Source organism: Ctenopharyngodon idella, chromosome 14 (genome assembly GCF_019924925.1).
Source record: "Ctenopharyngodon idella isolate HZGC_01 chromosome 14, HZGC01, whole genome shotgun sequence".
In the NCBI taxonomy this organism is placed as follows: Eukaryota; Metazoa; Chordata; class Actinopteri; order Cypriniformes; family Xenocyprididae; genus Ctenopharyngodon; species Ctenopharyngodon idella.
This window is the reverse complement of record NC_067233.1, coordinates 14091203-14109821: the sequence shown is the minus strand read 5'-3', so window position 1 is coordinate 14109821 and position 18619 is coordinate 14091203.

Genomic DNA, 18619 nt, shown 5'->3' with positions numbered 1-18619 from the left:
TACTGTTATCTGACACACAGTATGTTAAAGAAAGAAAAGCAAACAAGGCCTTGAAGGGCACTGCGTAAGGTCAAAGTAAAGCTTCTATCTCTCTGAGGCCTAACACAGTATGAGCCTTTTTACTATGACTTGTATAAAACATATGGTTACATTGTGAACGCTCAATGTGAAACATATGGTGTCTTTATCTGTTGTGGCTGAGGTAGGAATCCAGCCTTTGAAAGCAGCATTCATCCTGGTAGGGAGGCACTAATGCCAACAAATTTATATAACAGATACTCTTTTCAAGTGTACTCAGGCAATCAAAGTCTCCTTCATGCTGGGATTCCCTCTCAAAATGTATGTCCAAGTTGTTTACATTTCATATAAGTTCAATTTTTGAAGCTTTTGATCGATTTGATGTTGACAATAGATGAAAAGGTACTTCTACATGCATTTAAACTCTTTTAAATTATGTTAATATACATGCTTTGAGTAGATTAAAAAGTGGTCTGGGAGTTGGTTGCGCCAAGAATAGTTTGTTCTATCTGTTCTTTCATATTCTCAACAGTGAGGACACAGGCAAGTTGCTGAGAGCACAGAGGGACACTCAACGCATGCCGAATAACTTGATTTAACAGCATACTCCAACTCCTCGGGGAACAGTAGTGCAAACAAGATTGTTTAGGACTTCCTGTGTGTATGAGCAATAGAAATACAGAATTTTTTCTCTCTAAAACTGTCAAAAGCGATTTAAGTGTTGTCTGTGTGCGGTGGTCGGTCAAAGTAATTTATTTGACAAGTGTGTTATGAAGTAAATCTTCATTTTATTCCAAATAAACTGTGAGCGCTGAAGTTTAGGTTGTTTTGCCGCATCTTCATCACTTTGAAAGAAATACGTTCTTGGGAGAAGGGCGGCTTTGGTGAAGCCGTGGTTTACATAACATACTTAATCTGTGTACAACATGCTTATGGGAGCAGAGTGACATCCGCTGCAATTGATCTTTAGATATTCTGGGAGCAAACAAGTGACAGTGGCTGAATGGACATGTAAGGAAATTTATAAACATCCCCGGAATAAGAGAAGTAGGGATGGCTCTCTTGATATCTGTCTGTGCCAAGATCTAAATCCAAAGGGGGAAAGAGAGATATTTTCATCCTGAGAAATGTTAAGTGTCCTGAGACCCCTCAGTCTGGACATAATGGGGATAAAGCTTTCTTTCCTACTCATCATCTTCGTTTTTCTTCCTCGCTGTGTGCTTTCTTTATGGGCTGTGTGAAATGCAGTGCTCCTTTTGAAATACACAGTACCTGATATTATATAGAATCAAATTTATGCTTTTATTAAAAGTGGTGTGCCTATAAAAAGTTAAATGAAATGTCAGACAATAATGTAATTATGCAATAATACCAGCAATTATTTAATCAAAAGAAAGAGCTGATTAGTCAGATATGCTGGACTGATGAAAATGTCTAGACTGTTTAATGTGCACAATGCTACCATCTAGTGGCTATCTATCTATCTATCTATCTATGGTGTTTTGTCATTTATAAATGACACAGATAAAATCGCATTTAAAATACAATAATAATATTCAACCAAAAAAGTGCATTTTAGTATTATCATATGACATTCCCTTCAGCCAAAAAAAATTAAATCTATGTGCCATGTGCTTGACATTTTTGGCAACAAGGACATGAAGGAGGAATGAGCACATGTTCGGTCACATGCTGTCAAGGCTCCATTGTGAGATCATTTTAGGAAATACATATAAAAAAATTCTAAAACAAATATCTTTGTACATTCTATCGTGTCTTCTTGACATTTTGTTAATTCAATAACTCAAATACTAAACAAATCTCTGTGTTATGCATAAATGACAGTCCTTTTAGGGGATAGATTTTTTCTGTATAGCTGCACTATTGTTCATTACTGGCAGGCAGTATAATAGCCTTTTTGCCTGTGTTTTAGGTTGATGATTTATAGAAGAAAAAGAGGACAAGCTGTACCTTTTCCAGAAAGTACTGATGGTAGTGACGGCAGTGCATCAGAAAAGAAGGTCGTAGTAAGACAGTAAGAAGTTAAAGATCAAGGAGAAAAGAAGCAGTCAGGGCTGTACTTAGGGCCCCGCCCTTTGCTTGGCCTTAAAAGCAGTGGTAGTGATGGCAGAGATGAAGAAAGTGTGGGGTACACTGAAAAAGAAGAGTCTTGTTGATTTTTACATGTGCTACAATCATTGATGTGGAATTCCAAGAAAGAAACAATGTTTTAATGTTTTTTTGAAACACTAAGACGTGGTTTCACTATTTTCCAGGCAGCAAAGTTGCATTTTGTCACTATGTTGTTCTTCTTCTAAATCGTTCCTGTTTTTAGAGGCAGCTTGCATCGTCACTACGTTGAATACACAGTAGTAATAGTAGTCGCCTGGTTTATTAGAAGCAGAGACTGTTCTTTGTTAGAAGTAAGAAGAAACCTCATTGCTTCACACAAGCTACTCTCTGCTCTCTTAGACGACGACATGTCGGCCAGATGGCCACTGTAGCTTCTTCGAAAGGGAGGGGTGCGAGGGGTGTGCGCCCCAACCTCACCGCTAGATTCTGCTAAAATTTACACACTGCACCTTTAAATATATGTAAAATATAAAGTCATTATAACTGTGATTTCATAATTTGTTCCATAGAGGGCTAATCTGTTTGCCTGTCTGTCTATCTATTTGTCTGTTAGAAATAAAAAGTTGATAAAAATGTATTATATACATACACTATATTGCCAAAAGTTTTGGGATGCCTGCCTTTATGTGCACATGAACTTTAATGACATCCCATTCTTAATACATAGGGTTTAATATGGAGTTGGCCCACCCTTTGCAGCTATAACAGCCTCAACTCTTCTGGGAAGGCTTTCCACAAGGTTTAGGAGTGTGTTTATGGGAATTTTTGACCATTCTTCTAGAAGCGCATTTGTGTGGTCAGGCAGTGATGTTGGCGAGAAGGCCTGGCTCGCAGTCTCCGCTCTAATTCATCCCAAAGGTGTTCTATCGGGTTGAGGTCAGGACTCTGTGCAGGCCAGTCAAGTTCCTCCACACCAAACTTGCTCATCCATGTCTTTATGGACCTTGCTTTGTGAACTGGTGCGCAGTCATGTTGGAACAGGAAGGGGCCATCCCCAAACTGTTCCCACAAAGCTGGGAGCATGAAATTGTCCAAAATGTCTTGGTATGCTGAAGCATTAAGTGTTCCTTTCACTTGAACTAAGGTGCCAACCCCTGAAAAACAACCCCACACCATAATCCCCCCTCCACCAAACTTTACACTTGGCACAATTCAGTCAGGCAAGTACCGTTCTCCTGGCAACCGCCAAACCCAGACTCATCCATCGTATTGCCAGACAGAGAAGCGTGATTCGTCACCAAAGAGAACGCGTCTCCACTGCTCTAGAGTCCAATGGCGGCGTGCTTTCCACCACTGCATCCGACGCTTTGCATTGCACTTGGTGATGTAAGGCTTGGATGCAGCTGCTCGCCATGGAAACTAATGGACTTATTGCACAGGGGGCAACCTATCACGGTACCATGCTTGAATTCACTGAGCTCCTGAGAGCGACCCATTCTTTCACAAATGTTTGTAGAAGCAGTCTGCCTGCCTAGGTGCTTGATTTTATACACCTGTGGCCATGGAAATGATTGGAACGCCTGAATTCAGTGATTTGGAAGCGTGTGCCAATACTTTTGGCAATATAGTATATGCATGTATATATATATATATATATATATAGGTTTTTTTTTCATTTTATTTCATAAAATGTAAAATGTATGCAAATGTTGCATTGAGGTCCTTATATATATATATATATATATATATATATATATATATATACAGCGTTTGGACCCCTTATATATATAGGACCTCAGTGCAACAGCTGCATACATTTTACATTTTATGAAATATAAAAAAGAAACAAATGTAATGACAAACGTTTATTTTTTATGACCAAAAAAAAAAAAAAAAATAATAAAATAATAAAAAAGCTACCGATTTTTATAACAGTCTGTTTTCTTTAATTTTTGATCTTTTTATTCTGAGCAGTTCTAGGTGTCCTCTTTGGCATCATGACAGCATTTCACAGACACAGACTAATGAGTCTTCTGCCAACCAATCAGATGAAGGTAACCCATGACATCTGGGAACAGATCAGTAAATTCAGGGCACACCAAGATGCTCTCTGGGAGAACCACAGTCATTTCATCCTTTCAATCTTTTTCATTCTTCACCTTGCCGAACTGGGATTTTGTAATGTTTAAAATGCAGTCCACCAGACCTACCTCATTCCACTGCTCCCAGTTCTCTTCCACGCATTCTTGAACTTCCTCCATATTTGGCAGCGTGCTCCTGAGGCCATCAAGACGCATGACATTTAATGGATGAGGGGCTGTCATATATGAGGCCAAGCTGAGGGGCAGACTGAATCTGAGGAGCTAATTAGATTGGATTGGATGAAGAGAGAGTCTGATTTGAACCCGGCGCCAACTAGCAACTGCCTTACTAAAAACGTATTTGTGTGTGAATGCTGGGATGTTTCTTTCTAAAACTTTTCATGTCAGGCTAGTTCACTGCAAAAACTATGCAAGTCATTATTAATTGATATGAAAACTGGAACCATTATCCCTAATTTTGTGTTTTTAAAAAGGACAAATCATATTTAGGCAGCTTTGTGGTTTACACAAATGTTTTTACTAAAAAATTGCATCTCTTAGTAATGGTAGATGTTTATTTATTTATTTGTGTTCCATAAAAATGAATGGACAAAATGTAAGCAAATAAATTTAAGCAAGTAAGAATGAGTGAGTGAGTGAGTGAATGAATAAATAAAATATTTTTTGATTATTACTTTGTTGGACATGGCTTATGTATGTCTAATCCTTTTAAACAAGTTGGTCTCCTTTTTATGAGTTCACTATCATAATTCCAGTGGCAGAATCCACTTTTGGTGCTTTCTTGGTACTTTGTTGGATATAGATCTCTAAACCTTTCTATTTTTACGACGAATAGCTACTGATTTCACACCATGTCAGAATTACCGTAATTATGAGTTTCCAACTTCCAAACCGTTCATGTCTTCATAGAGCTTGTAATTACAACTTTTAAATTCTGAATTTTCTGAGAGCTCCGACTTGACCGCTGTACCTCCTGACCACTGTAGATTCATTTTTAGCATTGCCACAGAAATGCATAATTCTGAGTCCGTGAACCAGAGCCGAACAGCTTTGAGTATTATTAATATTTGGTTAATTTAATTTTATTCTTTTTAAATTTGCTTTAGAAAAGTAATGGGACAAACTGCAAGTGACGTATCAGTGGAATTTCAGTACAATAAACAGTTTTTCAAAAAAAAAAAAAAAAAAAAAGTGTTTGATTGTTTTATTTCTCCATATCTTTTTAGATAACTGGTATCAATCTCAGACAGGTTTGTTAGTTTGCCAGGTCTACTTAGGTAAATGGAAATCCTACTTAAAGAGGTTGTTCCACATTATTAAGCAAGTCACAGTTCTCATGCAATATGGGGAGGAAGAAGATGAAAAGCATGAAATGGTGCAATGTTATGCAAAAGGCATGAAAATAACTAATATTGTGTATTGTTAAAGGGGTCATATGATGCCACTTTTACAAGATGTAAAATAAGTCTCTGATGTCCCCAGAGTGTGTATGTGAAGATTTATCTCAAAATACCCCACAGATCATTTTTTATAGCATGTTAAATTTGTCACTTTTTGAGGGTGAGCAAAAAAACATTTGTGTGTCCCCTTAAAGGATTAGTTCACTTTCCAATTAAAATTTCAGGATAATTTTACTCACCCCCATGTTATCCAAGATGTTTATGTATTTCTTTCTTCATTCGAAAAGAAATGAAGGTTTTTGATGAAAACAGTCCAGGATTATTCTCCTTATAGTGGACTTCAATGGTCTCCAAACGGTTGAAGGTAAAAATTACAGTTTCAGTGGAGCTTCAAAGGGCTTTAAACAAGGCTCTAAAGCAGACGAAGAATAAGGGTCTTATCTAGCGAAACGATCGGTCATTTTCTAAAAATTTTTTATATAAACAAATGATCGCCTTCAAGTGGTTCCGCCAAAACCGCACTTCCGTATTCTTCAAAAAGCTTACGCTGAATGTCCTACACCTTCCCTATTCAACTTACAGAACGAACGTGGCGCCAGTTCCGTTTTTTCCGTAAGTAGAATAGGGAAGGTGTAGGACATACAGCGTAAGCTTTTTGAAGAATACGGAAGTGCGGTTTTGGCGGAACCATTTGAACCAATTATCAGGAAATTTTAATTTAAAAGTGGACTAATTCTTTAAATGCAAATGAGCTGCTGCTCTCAAGAAGAGGGCGGAGTTTCAAGAGCTCATGTTAGCAGCGCCGATTACCCCAGACTCACTGAAAATGTCAGAAACTGTTCAGCCTTTTATGTTCAAACTGAAGTTGGACAATGATGGAGAGACTCAAGAAGATGTGACAACATGTAGAATGCAACAGGACATTTCTGAACGGTTAGTTGATGAATTTATGTGGCTGATGCGGAGTTAACTATCTTAAAGTCATTGATTAGCATGTTCTGTCATGGTAATCTATAAATCGCTCCTGTGGGAACTGTTGTAAGATCCTACAGAGTCAGAGAATATATGCTGCATGAAGATAGAACAGGTATAATTTAGTTTAATTATGGTTATAACTTATGTTGTCATCTTGCTTTTATGACATGCTATTGCATTTGTGTTACGTACTGTATTGCAATAACACGGCCTCCCCCCTTTGTTGTGTGTTCTCGGGGGGCAGGGTTTATGTAAATTTTAGAGTTAGTAATGTCACCAACCCGGGAAGAAGCTTGTTGTAGTCCCTACCAGCCGTTTGTTGTGGTCCTTAAACAGGGAATTCTGTAAAAGAAAATATCTCGCTTTACATTTAACTTTGAACGTCCTAACTTTGCAGATGTTGTTTATGCTCTAACAGCAATATCACACCCTAACTAAAGCTAAAAAAGTGAAATCATAATAAACCACCCCTTTAATGTTTATTGTACTGAAATCCTACTGATATATCATTTGCATAATAATTTGGAACACAGTATAATCATAATTACAGAAACTTCACATCGTCAGTTCAGTGGAGCTAAAAGACTTCTTATAATAATAATAATAATAATAATAATATGTAAAAGACCTTTATTTCATGAACCTCTTCCATTCCAGTCAATCAGTGTTTCCTCTGTGATTGCAATTCATTCTGTAAATGATACAGTACTCCTAGTGGAGTGGTTTCTCTTCAGTTTGGGACTAAAATTTTTTGGAAAAGAGCAGACTCAAGTTGTTTGTTTGGGAAAGAATGATTAAAGAAGGTGACATTCAGCATAAAGAGGGCAGCACAAATGCTATGAGTCTAATCTATCACTGGAATGCATAATGCATCCACTGGGCTGCATGCTGCCACCACACAAATGTGAGTGGACGTTTTCAGATGGGCCTTATTGTGCAAAAATGATTACTTTCCCTCCACTGAAAAATGCCGCTCTGATTAAATGCATCAGTGCATCAGAGGAGGCTGTGATTTGTGTGGCTTGCCTTTGCTTGTGTGTGTGTGTGTGTGAGAGAGAGAGAGAGAGAGAGAGAGAGAGAGAGAGAGAGAGAGAGAGAGAGAGAGAGCGAGAGCGAGCTCACTTTGGCTAATCTTTGAGAAAATTCAAGTTTTGAAATAAGTCCAGAACAGTCACATTTTTAAAATGAAAGTGAGGAAAAAAATAAATAAAAATCACACATACCCTCCTACGTCCCTTCATCCAGCTTCTATCAACCTTTCTTGGCGTTTGGGGATGCTTTCCTTTTAATATAAAAGACTAATTACATATTAACACTTTTAATTAGACAATGGAATTTGTTCTGAATTAATTCCTTATTAATAATCAACATAGTATATTTAATTGTTTGACATTTTGCTAGATAAACTCCCATTGGAATGTGCTATACAAGAAGATCCTCTTTAAATAGTTGTTTATTTGAAGTTAATTGGTCAATTAAGTACCGTTGAGTATGTTGAAAACATTTGCAAACAAACACAGGCGTAAAATAAGAGTGAATTTTCAGAGCATGTTACCAATTAAGTTTTCAGAGGACTTCAATATTGATATTATTACTTGAATATTGCTGCAGTGTTTGTATCGCTGGTATGCTCATTATTTTGTATTGTAAATTACTTTTTTCTTAGCAGAAAATGTCAATATAATATCCTGTTTCAATGTTTCAGGTAATACGGGTGCCTGTATTTTTTATAACTTACTACTTTTTATTTCATTAAGTGATATTTAATTTTTATATGATGTTAAAATACCACTGTAGTTGAATTACCAACATTAGCTTTTACTGATAACACTGGTGGCCACATAGAAAGCCACATGGTAAATCAGAGTTAATCAGAAGTGGCTTGTCCATAAAATATGGCCAATATTCATATATATATATATATATGATGCACATGGTCATACACAAAGACAAAAAACATCAGGGTAACAGACACTAAAATAATGCAATAAACACAAAAAAAAGTAACACAAACACCCCAAAGTACAATAATTTTAACAACAATAAGAAGAAACAAAATTATTACAATTATTATAATTACAGTTTTACAGTGCATCTATAAGATATATAATTTATTTTAAAAAATAATTTAGACTTAAATCAATATTTAATATCTGCCAATTCAGTCGCTGTGTAACAAGATGGATACAGTCAGTTGGTCATTATCGCAAAAGATTGTACCACCATAACTGACTGACTGTACATTATCTCTCACACATTACAACTGCTAGAAGTATTTGCCGTTATTAAAATGGCCATGATGTCTTGCTCTTCATCTAGTTGGGCCAAAAGCGCTGAGTCAGCCCTAATTCTCTCAGGCGACTTCCTGTCGTGTCTCTGAAGTTCACTCCACCGTCAGTCATTCTCATCTGTCCCACGGTGGCAGCCGTCCAGAAGAGGAGTGGCACTGTCTAGAAAAATTAGGCACACCCCAATAATCTTTAATTTTGTTTCATGAAGCATAATTAAAAAGGCTTTATCATTGGATGGAGGACAGCTTCAGTAATGAACTGTCTCCACTCATGCAGAGAGCCATTAATACACATGCAAATATGCACACATGTGCACTGACGCGTACACACACAGACACACACACACACACACAAAAATATCAGATGCATTCTTCACAACCACATATATGACCCACTGTCAGTCTGTCTATTGAGTCATGCCGATGAAATTAAGGGAGAAAATACCCTCATCTTGTGAACTACCTCTTTCTCTCTCTCTCTGTGTCTCTTAAAGTCATTTATTCCCTCTACTTTTATTATCTCTACTTTTACAGGGTGATTATGTTTCAATGACAGACGAGGGGAAAGAGAGAGCAAGTGAAAACGGGAGAGCGAGCGGGAGAGAGTAAAGCTAATAAGTTAATGCAACGTTACTGAGAAGAGAGGGATGATACATCACTTTGGCCAACTTAATGAAATACTGAATCTGCCTCCATTACTCACAAACCAATACAGGAGATTACATTTCATAGCAAAGAAATCCCTCTCTCTCTCTTGCCTTTCACACTACTCTAAAGAACGTCCCGCCTACTTCATTCACTTGGCCAATATGCAGATTATATTGTATGAAAGAAATATAAAACCTTTTATTAATTTAAGGTGTGTGTGTCTCAGAGTGTGCATGCCTTAAGGAGCTTTCAGAGAGAAAAGGTGCAAAGACAATTTATTTTTCTTTTGTAAATAAGAGTGCAAATGCGGTGCCTGTCTTACAGCATAATTGAATGATTGGACGAATGGCTGATTGGACGAATGGCCTTAAATGGCTGACTCCCTGATCAGTGCCCTGCCTACTGAACTAGGGAGCTGATTGAGATACACCCATGGTCAAGACGATCTGCTGAAGTTCAAACTGAGCATCAGAATGGGGGAAAACAGGTGATTTTAAAGGTGCACTGTGTACATTTTAGCGGCATCTAGCAGTGAGGTTGCGAATTGCAACCAACGGCTCAGTCCACTGCTCACCCCTCACTTTTGAAGCACATAAAGAAGATACGGTGGATTACACAGGACAAAGATGTCGTCGCCTGACACAGCACAGAGTAGCCAGTCAAGCAAACACGCTCTGTAAAGCAGTTTGTCCGTTTAGGGCTACTGTAGGAACTTGGTGCCGCAAAATGGCGAATTCGATGTAAGGGGACCTGCAGTGTATGTAGATAAATGGCTCATTCTATGGTAATAAAAACACAACGGTTCATTATGTAAGGTCTTTATACAACACTGAAAACATAGTTATGTATATTATATTGCATTTCTGTCAATAGATCCTCCTAAATATTAGACACCGGACCTTTAAGTGACTTTGCATGATTGAACTTGGCATGATTGCTGGTGCAGCAATCATGCCAAGATGGGCTGGTCTGGGTATTTTTTAGAAACTGCTGATCTACTGGGATTTTCACGCACAACCATCTCTAGTGTTTACAGAAAATGGCCCAAAACGGAGAAAGTATGCAATGAACGGCAGTTCTGTGGGCGAAAATGCCTTGTTGATGCCAGAGGTCAGAGGAGAATGGCCTGACTGGTTCGAAGAGATAGAAAGGCAACAGTAACTTGTTACAACCAAGGTATGCAGAAGAGCATCTCTGAACGCACAACACATCGAACTGATGGAAAGCAATCCAACGGGACTCAGGTAGAAATCATTGTGGTGAGGGGGGCGTCGTAAAGCGGTGTCTGCACGGGGAGGTCACCCCAGATGCAGCACCCACCATCTCCCATGTGCCTCTGGTAAAAATGGTTCCACAAGACGACCTGGAGGCATTCGTGGACCTATTTGAGAAGACAGCGGAAGCATGTGGGTGGGCTCGTGCCCAATGGCCGGTGTGCCTGAGCCTGCTGCTGTCCAGGGAGGCACAGGTAGCAGCCCAACAGTTGCCTGTGGAGAATCTCCTGGCATATGATGACCTCAAGTTGGCCATTCTGCAATGGGTCGGCCACTCCCCGAATAACATCGCCAGCACTTCAGGTCATTGGAGCTGGGGGATGACGGTCAGCCTTTCGTGATGGCCCAACAGCTCCGGGAAGCATGGCGCAAGTGGCTGCTCACACAGACTCGTGATGCAGAGGAAATAATTGACCTGGTGGTGCTGGAGCAGTTCATCTCTCGGTTGCCATGCAAGACTGCTGAGTGGGTCTAGTGCAGTGGTTCCCAACCACAGTCCTGGAGGCCATGTTTTCCATGTCTCCTTAATCAAATACACCTGATTCAGATCATCAGCTCATTAGTAGAGACTCTAAGACCTGAAACTGGTGTGTCAGACAAAGGAGAGATACAAAATATGCAGTGTTGGGGGGCCTCCAGGAACGTGGTTGGGAACCACTGGTGTAGTGCCACTGCTGGGCATCGCTGAATCAGGCCATCCAGCTAGCAGAGGACTATCTGGGGGCGTGCCCAGTGGTCGGCAAGCCCCTTCTGGCTGTTTCTCTCTCCAGCCTTTCTTTCTCTTTATCTTTCTCATCTTCTGTGTCTTATCCTGTCCCCATTCCCAGGTCGTGGAGCAAAGCGCCCCCACGACAGCCACCACAGGGAAAAGGCAGCTTAGTCTCTTCCCCAGGTTCCATACTTGGAACATGAGGGGGCGCTGCCACTGCGGTGTTTCCTTCATCCCTTCCCACTCTCTGTCAGTCGCTTGGCCAACGTTCTGCCACAGCGGCAGCAGGGAGGTCTGGGCTGGTCTTTTGGAGATGCGGGGACCTGGGCCATTTCTAGGACAGTTATGTCCAGTTATGGAGGTGGGGATGATCAAGCCAGGCAGTACCTAATACCTGTGAGTATTAAGGGGGGTACATATCAGGCTCTGGTGGATTCAGGCTTTAACCAAACCTCCATTCATCAATGCCTGATGCAAAATGGGGCATTGGATCTGAGCCACAGAGTTAAGGTGAGATGTGAGTGCGGGAATGTGGTGGATTACCTTCTAGTCTTGTGATGAAATGCTCAAACATGGGTTTGAAAGGGTCCAACAACGGACAGCTGCTCCAGCCTGATCAGACACTTTTCTATCCCTATTTTGCCATAATAAGGGAAAGATTGTATCGGGTGGCCCAAGATGCCCAGACAAAAGAAGATACAACCCAATTATTAGCTGGGCATCCGCCGGTTGAGTGCGGCTTGTAGTGAATGCTAGTTGGTGAACCCACCGGCTATTCCAAAAGCGCTGTTGCACCCCTTTATCTCTTGCAGAGGTCCCCTTCAAAAGAATTGGCATGGACCTCATCAGGCCATTAGAACATTCCACACGCAGACATAGTTTTGCATTAGTTCTGGTGGATTATGCAGCACGATATCCGGAAGCAGTGACGTTATGCACCATCTCTGCACAGAGTGTGGCGGACGTGCTTCATATTATATCCCATGTTGGAATCACTGATCAAGGCACAGCATTTATGTCACGCACATTAAGCGAATCATACAAACTTTTGGGCATTAAATTGATTAACACCAGCGTTTATTACCCACAGGTGACGGAATGACATGGGCTGTTACACTGGTTAAAATTGTTAATTTCTCTGGATTTAAACATTGTTTAAAACATTTGGGATAATGTAAGTACACAATTGCACAAAATATATAACACTGCTAATGGTTTTTGGATTTTAATGCAGAAATCTTACATATTGTGCCTTTAAACCAGGAAAAAAATCCCTGTCTAGGCTGGCATTTTTTGATGTCTGGACTACCTACAGGGGGTGTAGAATTTACACATGCTTCCATGAACCATCTTTACACAAAAAGCATCTTTCTCTTTGATGGTCGTTTAAAAGTACCCATGTACTGTGAATGTTCCTGATTCGTCATTTGGAGGGCTCTTCAATGCATGAAATGGACTTAGATTTTTCTTCTCTGTTGCCTTTTAACATCATGATGGTTGCTTGTGAAGGACTTCGAAGGATTTTGCCGGGCTGTGCACGTTCTTTGGTGCCACTGACCAATCAGTGTTTTCAAGTCTCTATCTCCTATAGCATAATTAATTACATCCCCTGATATGACACCTGTCTGAAAAGTCTAAAACAAACAGATTTCAATAAAAAAAAAAATAATAATAATAATAAAATCATCACATATTTTACATTGTTTGCAGAACTTTTTTTAAGCTTAAGCAGCAACATTACACAATAAAGAAAGCTGAAAATGTAAAAAAGCAGTATCACTTTAAAGATTAACTTTTAAAAAGTATGTGCTATTTTTTTTTTACATTCATTACATTCACGCCTACCCAAAATACTGTTGCAAGTGTGGTTTACCTGAATTTGTAATAATGTCTAATATCTAATATTTCTATTCCTCACTTCAGTAGCAAAGTGGTCAACAAGGTTGAGCTAAAGACAGCTTCTATTAAAACTGAGATTAAGATTCAGCTCCCTTTCGGCAGACTATCAGCGTGGATCTCTTCACTAAAGCTTTAAAGATTAGTTACTTGAATTTAGTTCCTGCCTACATTTGCATCAACTGAATAATGAAGGCTAAATACATAGAAAAATAACCAAAACATAACAATTGTATTACTATGGTGTTTTGGACTGTGCCAATACCATGTTTGTTTATTTTTTATTTTTATTATTATTTAATATACATGTATTGGATACAGTTAATATTTAAGAAATTTTTTAAAATATATTTTTATGAGCTGATATTGGGTATTTAATTATTAATGCTCATTTCCCCCAATTTTTCCTTTGCTGTCACTTAATGTTCACTAATGACACTGTTAAATGTAATCTTCAGCAAATCTCAAAATGAATATCAGATTTTTATACTGTACATTATAATGTTGTGATGCCTAAATTCAGCTTTTGAAATGATTGAGTTTAGTTTTTAGTGTTTTATTTTTATTTATTAGGACAAAAATAGTATAACATTTCAATATCAGTCATTTATCAGTTATCGTTCATAACAGTTTTTGAGCCATAATTACAATACCTGTGTATCCCTAGTAGTGTTACCATGGTATTCTTTGAAGTATCTTGGAGTATCTTGGACATGTAAATGTACCATTAAAATAATACCATGCTTTTACCATTTGGCGGCATCAGTGTACCATTGTACTAAAACAGTAGTCCCTGGTTTCACAAACAAGGCTTAAAGGATTAGTTCACTTTCAAATGAAAATTACCCCAAGCTTTACTCACCCTCAAGCCATTCTAGGTGTATGACTTTCTTCTTTCTGATGAACACAATTGGAGAAATATTAATTAATATCTTGACGCATCTGAGCTTTATAATGGCAGTAAGCGTTACCAAAGGAGTATGAGCCGAAGAAAGTGTCTCCATCCACATCCATCCATCATAAACATATTCCACACGGCTCCGGGGGGTTAATAAAGGCCTTCTGAAGCGAAGCGATGGATGGCTTGAGGGTGAGTAAAGCTTGAGGTCATTTTCATTTGAAAGTGAACTAATCCTTTAAGCTAGTCCTAGCCTTGCATGGATAAAAGCAGGTAGAGCAGCGATAGATAAATCAGCATCAGCTAAAGCAAGCTTGACTAACGTGACCTGCCAGAACTGATGCTATACGCTTGATTTTTATGACTGGATTTCATTATTCAGTTTGTGTTTTCAGCATCGCAAAAATCAGAGTCACCTATTGTGAAGTTAACATTGTTAGCAGTAGATGAAATACTCCCTTAGAATCATCTGGTAGTGCAAACATCTCATTACTGCATTTGGTAATAAAGAAAGCTGAACTTGTGCAAATGTTTGTGTTTTTTAATATTAAAGAGACAACACTGCCGGCATTATTATTATTCGGCAGGCGAACACGCGCATAAATGTTTCACAGTCTAATGTTCTCCCCTACAAAGACCTCAATTATGACTTTGTTTTTGAGAACGAGTAGAGAAGAGCCCAGGGCAATCACTTATTCTTTGTCCGGCAGCAAAACGCAGCTAAATGACTTTCTTTATTCAGAATGTTCCGCACTGACGGCTCTTTAGTGGAGTGCTGTGAGCCAAACGTGCAGGATATACTAACACCCTGCCTCTTTCAATGACACCTTGAGGCATAGGTAAGACAGTTTTGGTTCAAAAACACTGATTTGAAGCCAGATGCAGCCAGATGTTATGGTGACGGAACCATGATTTCGCTCATCAATTCTCCATCGCTGAAGAGGTACACCAAAGGGTGGGAATTGTTTGTGCATGCTAATATTTCTGTGCCGAGAGTGTTTGTTTTTCTCAGGCTAGTTTGTATGTATGTGTGGTGGTGCAGTCACATTCTGAGATCTCATAACTTACATGACCTGTCAGCCTTACACCTTCCATCTACAGCACTTAAAAGTCAAATGAAAAAGCCCCGCTGTCATCTCCGACCCACACACTCCTTCAAATGTGTCTCTTTATCCAGGCATAATGGCTGCTGCTATTTTACTCTCTCTCTCTCTCTCTCTCTCTCTCTCTCTCTCTCTCTCTCATTCCTACTGATCCTAGTTCAGCAGAACTGTTTCTTTAATAATGCCCAAAATGTCTTTTTAGGCCACAAAGGTTTATCCCAGAGCAGCATAGTTATGCCGTTTGAGAAATGAGAGCATCGTGTTTGGTGAACAATGCATTACAACGGCTGTGTATTTGAAGAGCTCGCAGTGATGAATTACTTCACTCAGCCATAGCTAATGTCTCTGGAGGTGTTTTTTTCTGAATTGAATGAAAATGGATAGCTACAGGGAGGTATCTCTAAACCAATATTGAAAAATCTAGTACCTCAGTGACAGCCAAGTCAAAGCGGCACACAATATTCAGAGTAAAACAAGGAAAAACACTCATGCATGACAGTATTTTGCTTTAAGTTCTTAGTGTACAAATAGTTAGTCATTAGCACCCCATGCATTTGCATTTTAAGTCAGGGCCTTCATTGCAATTCATGCTGTTAAGAAACACCTTGTCACAATGAATAAGACACCCTATGTAAATCGTACATCACAGTGTCTTATGTCACAGTCAATTTATTGTATCAATGATTCTATTACCATTTTAAAAACACTGACAAAGTAGATGCGTAGGCCATCAAAAATGCAAGACATGACACTGAATTTTTAAAGATATTCTGTTGATTTCTGAAAGATTGTGCTAAATTTAAATTCTTTTCTCACCATCATTTCATTCCAAACCCTGCATGACTTTTTTTTTCTGCTGTGAAAAATGAAAAAGGTTTTTTTTTTTTAGTCCACTCAATGAAAGTCAAAGGATTCCAGTGTTGTTTGAATCCCAACGTTCTTTAAAATATGTTATTTTGTGTTCCACAGAAGAAATCAAGTAATTTAGGTTTGCAGTAAATTATGAATTTCCAATTATATGTTAAAGGTACAGGATTGACTCTCAGTTACTTAATATATCAGTTGCACACGCACCCTAGCCGACTCAAGAAACTACCTGCAGGAATATGAGTGATGAGCTATTTTAGCTCAGAAACATCCCGAGCAGGAATTCAAAAATGAAAATATTAAATTACAAGTACAGGGCAATGTCTCTGAAGACACAAACACCACCACACACTGTAAATCACTTAATAAGTAATTGTGTAACTCAAGGTCCATTAGAAGGCCTCGACAATGACATATTTGCTGGCCCTGAGAGTTTGTCACCAGTTAGTCAAACCACATATTAAATGTGTGTCTGAATTTGAATACCTTATTTAAAAAAGCATGAAATCCTCATGATAGGTGTGGAAGGTGATGGAGGGTGGTTTCAGGTTCTACTGGCCAAATGTCCCCACAGTGTAGGCAAAGCCTGACCCACACACACACACACACACACACACACACACACACACACACACACACACACACACACACACACACACACACAGAGTGTTGTCACACACTTGTCGTTCTGCTGCAATACTTAAGAAAAAAATAAGTTTTTTTTAAATTATTATTTAAAGGGAGTAAAATAAAATACTCTTTATATTTTAAATATTAAATTCTTGACCTCTTAAACTGAATAAAACATTTAATGAATTAAATTAATCTAATTGCCTTAATATAATCAGTGTGGTAAATGGTATTTCTTGTGGTGATATAAAAAATAATGAACTGCGGCACAGAAGGATCTTACATTTACCTCATATCTCCATCAGTCGGAGGTAGATGAGCTGATTGAATCATCTGTTTCTATATATTTTGTATATTTCAGAAATCTGTTGTCATTGTAATCTCCTCAATAGGGTCTCTAAAGGGAAGCAGTGCAGTTGACATCCTTAACTAACCTTTTCCTAACATCTTCAACATCAATGCTATGCTTTATAGCTTCTGCTCTCTATCATCAATGTGATCAAGTTCAAAAGACCAAAATAAGATGACTTGCTTAATGGCACTGATGGAGATTTGATTATCATGGGTCAGAAAACGAGCAAAGCGGAGCTGACACTGATTCATAGTTTTTAATCTGCTACCAGCCGTACTACCAGTTGGTTGAAAAAGCAGTTAAGGGGTTTTAAATCTTTAAACCACATAATTCTTAGAAATGTTAGTGAATATGGAAGTTAGTGAGGGAGAGTCATCCACAGTAGTGGTATTCAGTTGATATAAACAGAAATATCTCTTAGATTTAATACACTGTTACACAAACACACAACTAATGTTGTTTATAAAACTACACTCAGAGCCAAAGATAAGAAGTAGAGTGGATCTACATCTATTATATATACTACTCATTATGTATCCTACTATTTTATGACCATACAATATAAATGAATTGGCATATGTGTGTTTATATGTGGTAGTTTTGATCAACTTTCAGTTTAAGTCATACCCAATTTCAGTTCTGTCAAAATATTGAATAAAGATAATTTTGACATCTAAAAGCTCAGTTTACATGACAGTGACTTTGTCCCAGCATGTCAACAGTCACTGTACTGTCAACGTAGTAAGGGTTATGAACATTATCACACATTTTTTTTTTTTTTATATTGTCCCTGTATGTAATCAGACATGTCTTAAAGGTGCAATGTGTAAAATTTAGGAGGATCTATTGACAGAAATGCAATATAACATACATAACTATGTTTTGAGTGGTGTATAAAGACCTTACATAATGAACTGTTATGTATTTATTACCTTAGAATGAACCATTTCTATCTACATGCACCGTGGGTCCCCCTCCAAGTTGTCATTTTGCACCGGCATGTTTCTACAGTAACCCTAAACAGACAAACTGCTCTACAGAGCGTGCTTCGTCTCTATGTTCGTTGGTGTTTTTAGAGGCAGCTTGCATCGTCACTACGTTGAATACGCACAAAGAAGTAGTAGTAGTAGTCGTCTGGTTTATTAGCAGAGACCGTTCTTTGTTAGAAGTAAGGCCCTGTCCCAAATGGCACCCTAAACACTCACGGCCTTCCTACGAGTCCGCACTTTCATGACGTAATATCGCTTTGACTGTCGGGAAGAATTCTGCCACCGAGCTCGCACCAGTGCGGGCTCAGCAAAAGTGCGCATCGAGGGCGCAAATCGGCCGCAAAGGGTGCGCTCGCGAGCACCCTTCTGAAGCCTAAAATTGACAAATGGGACAC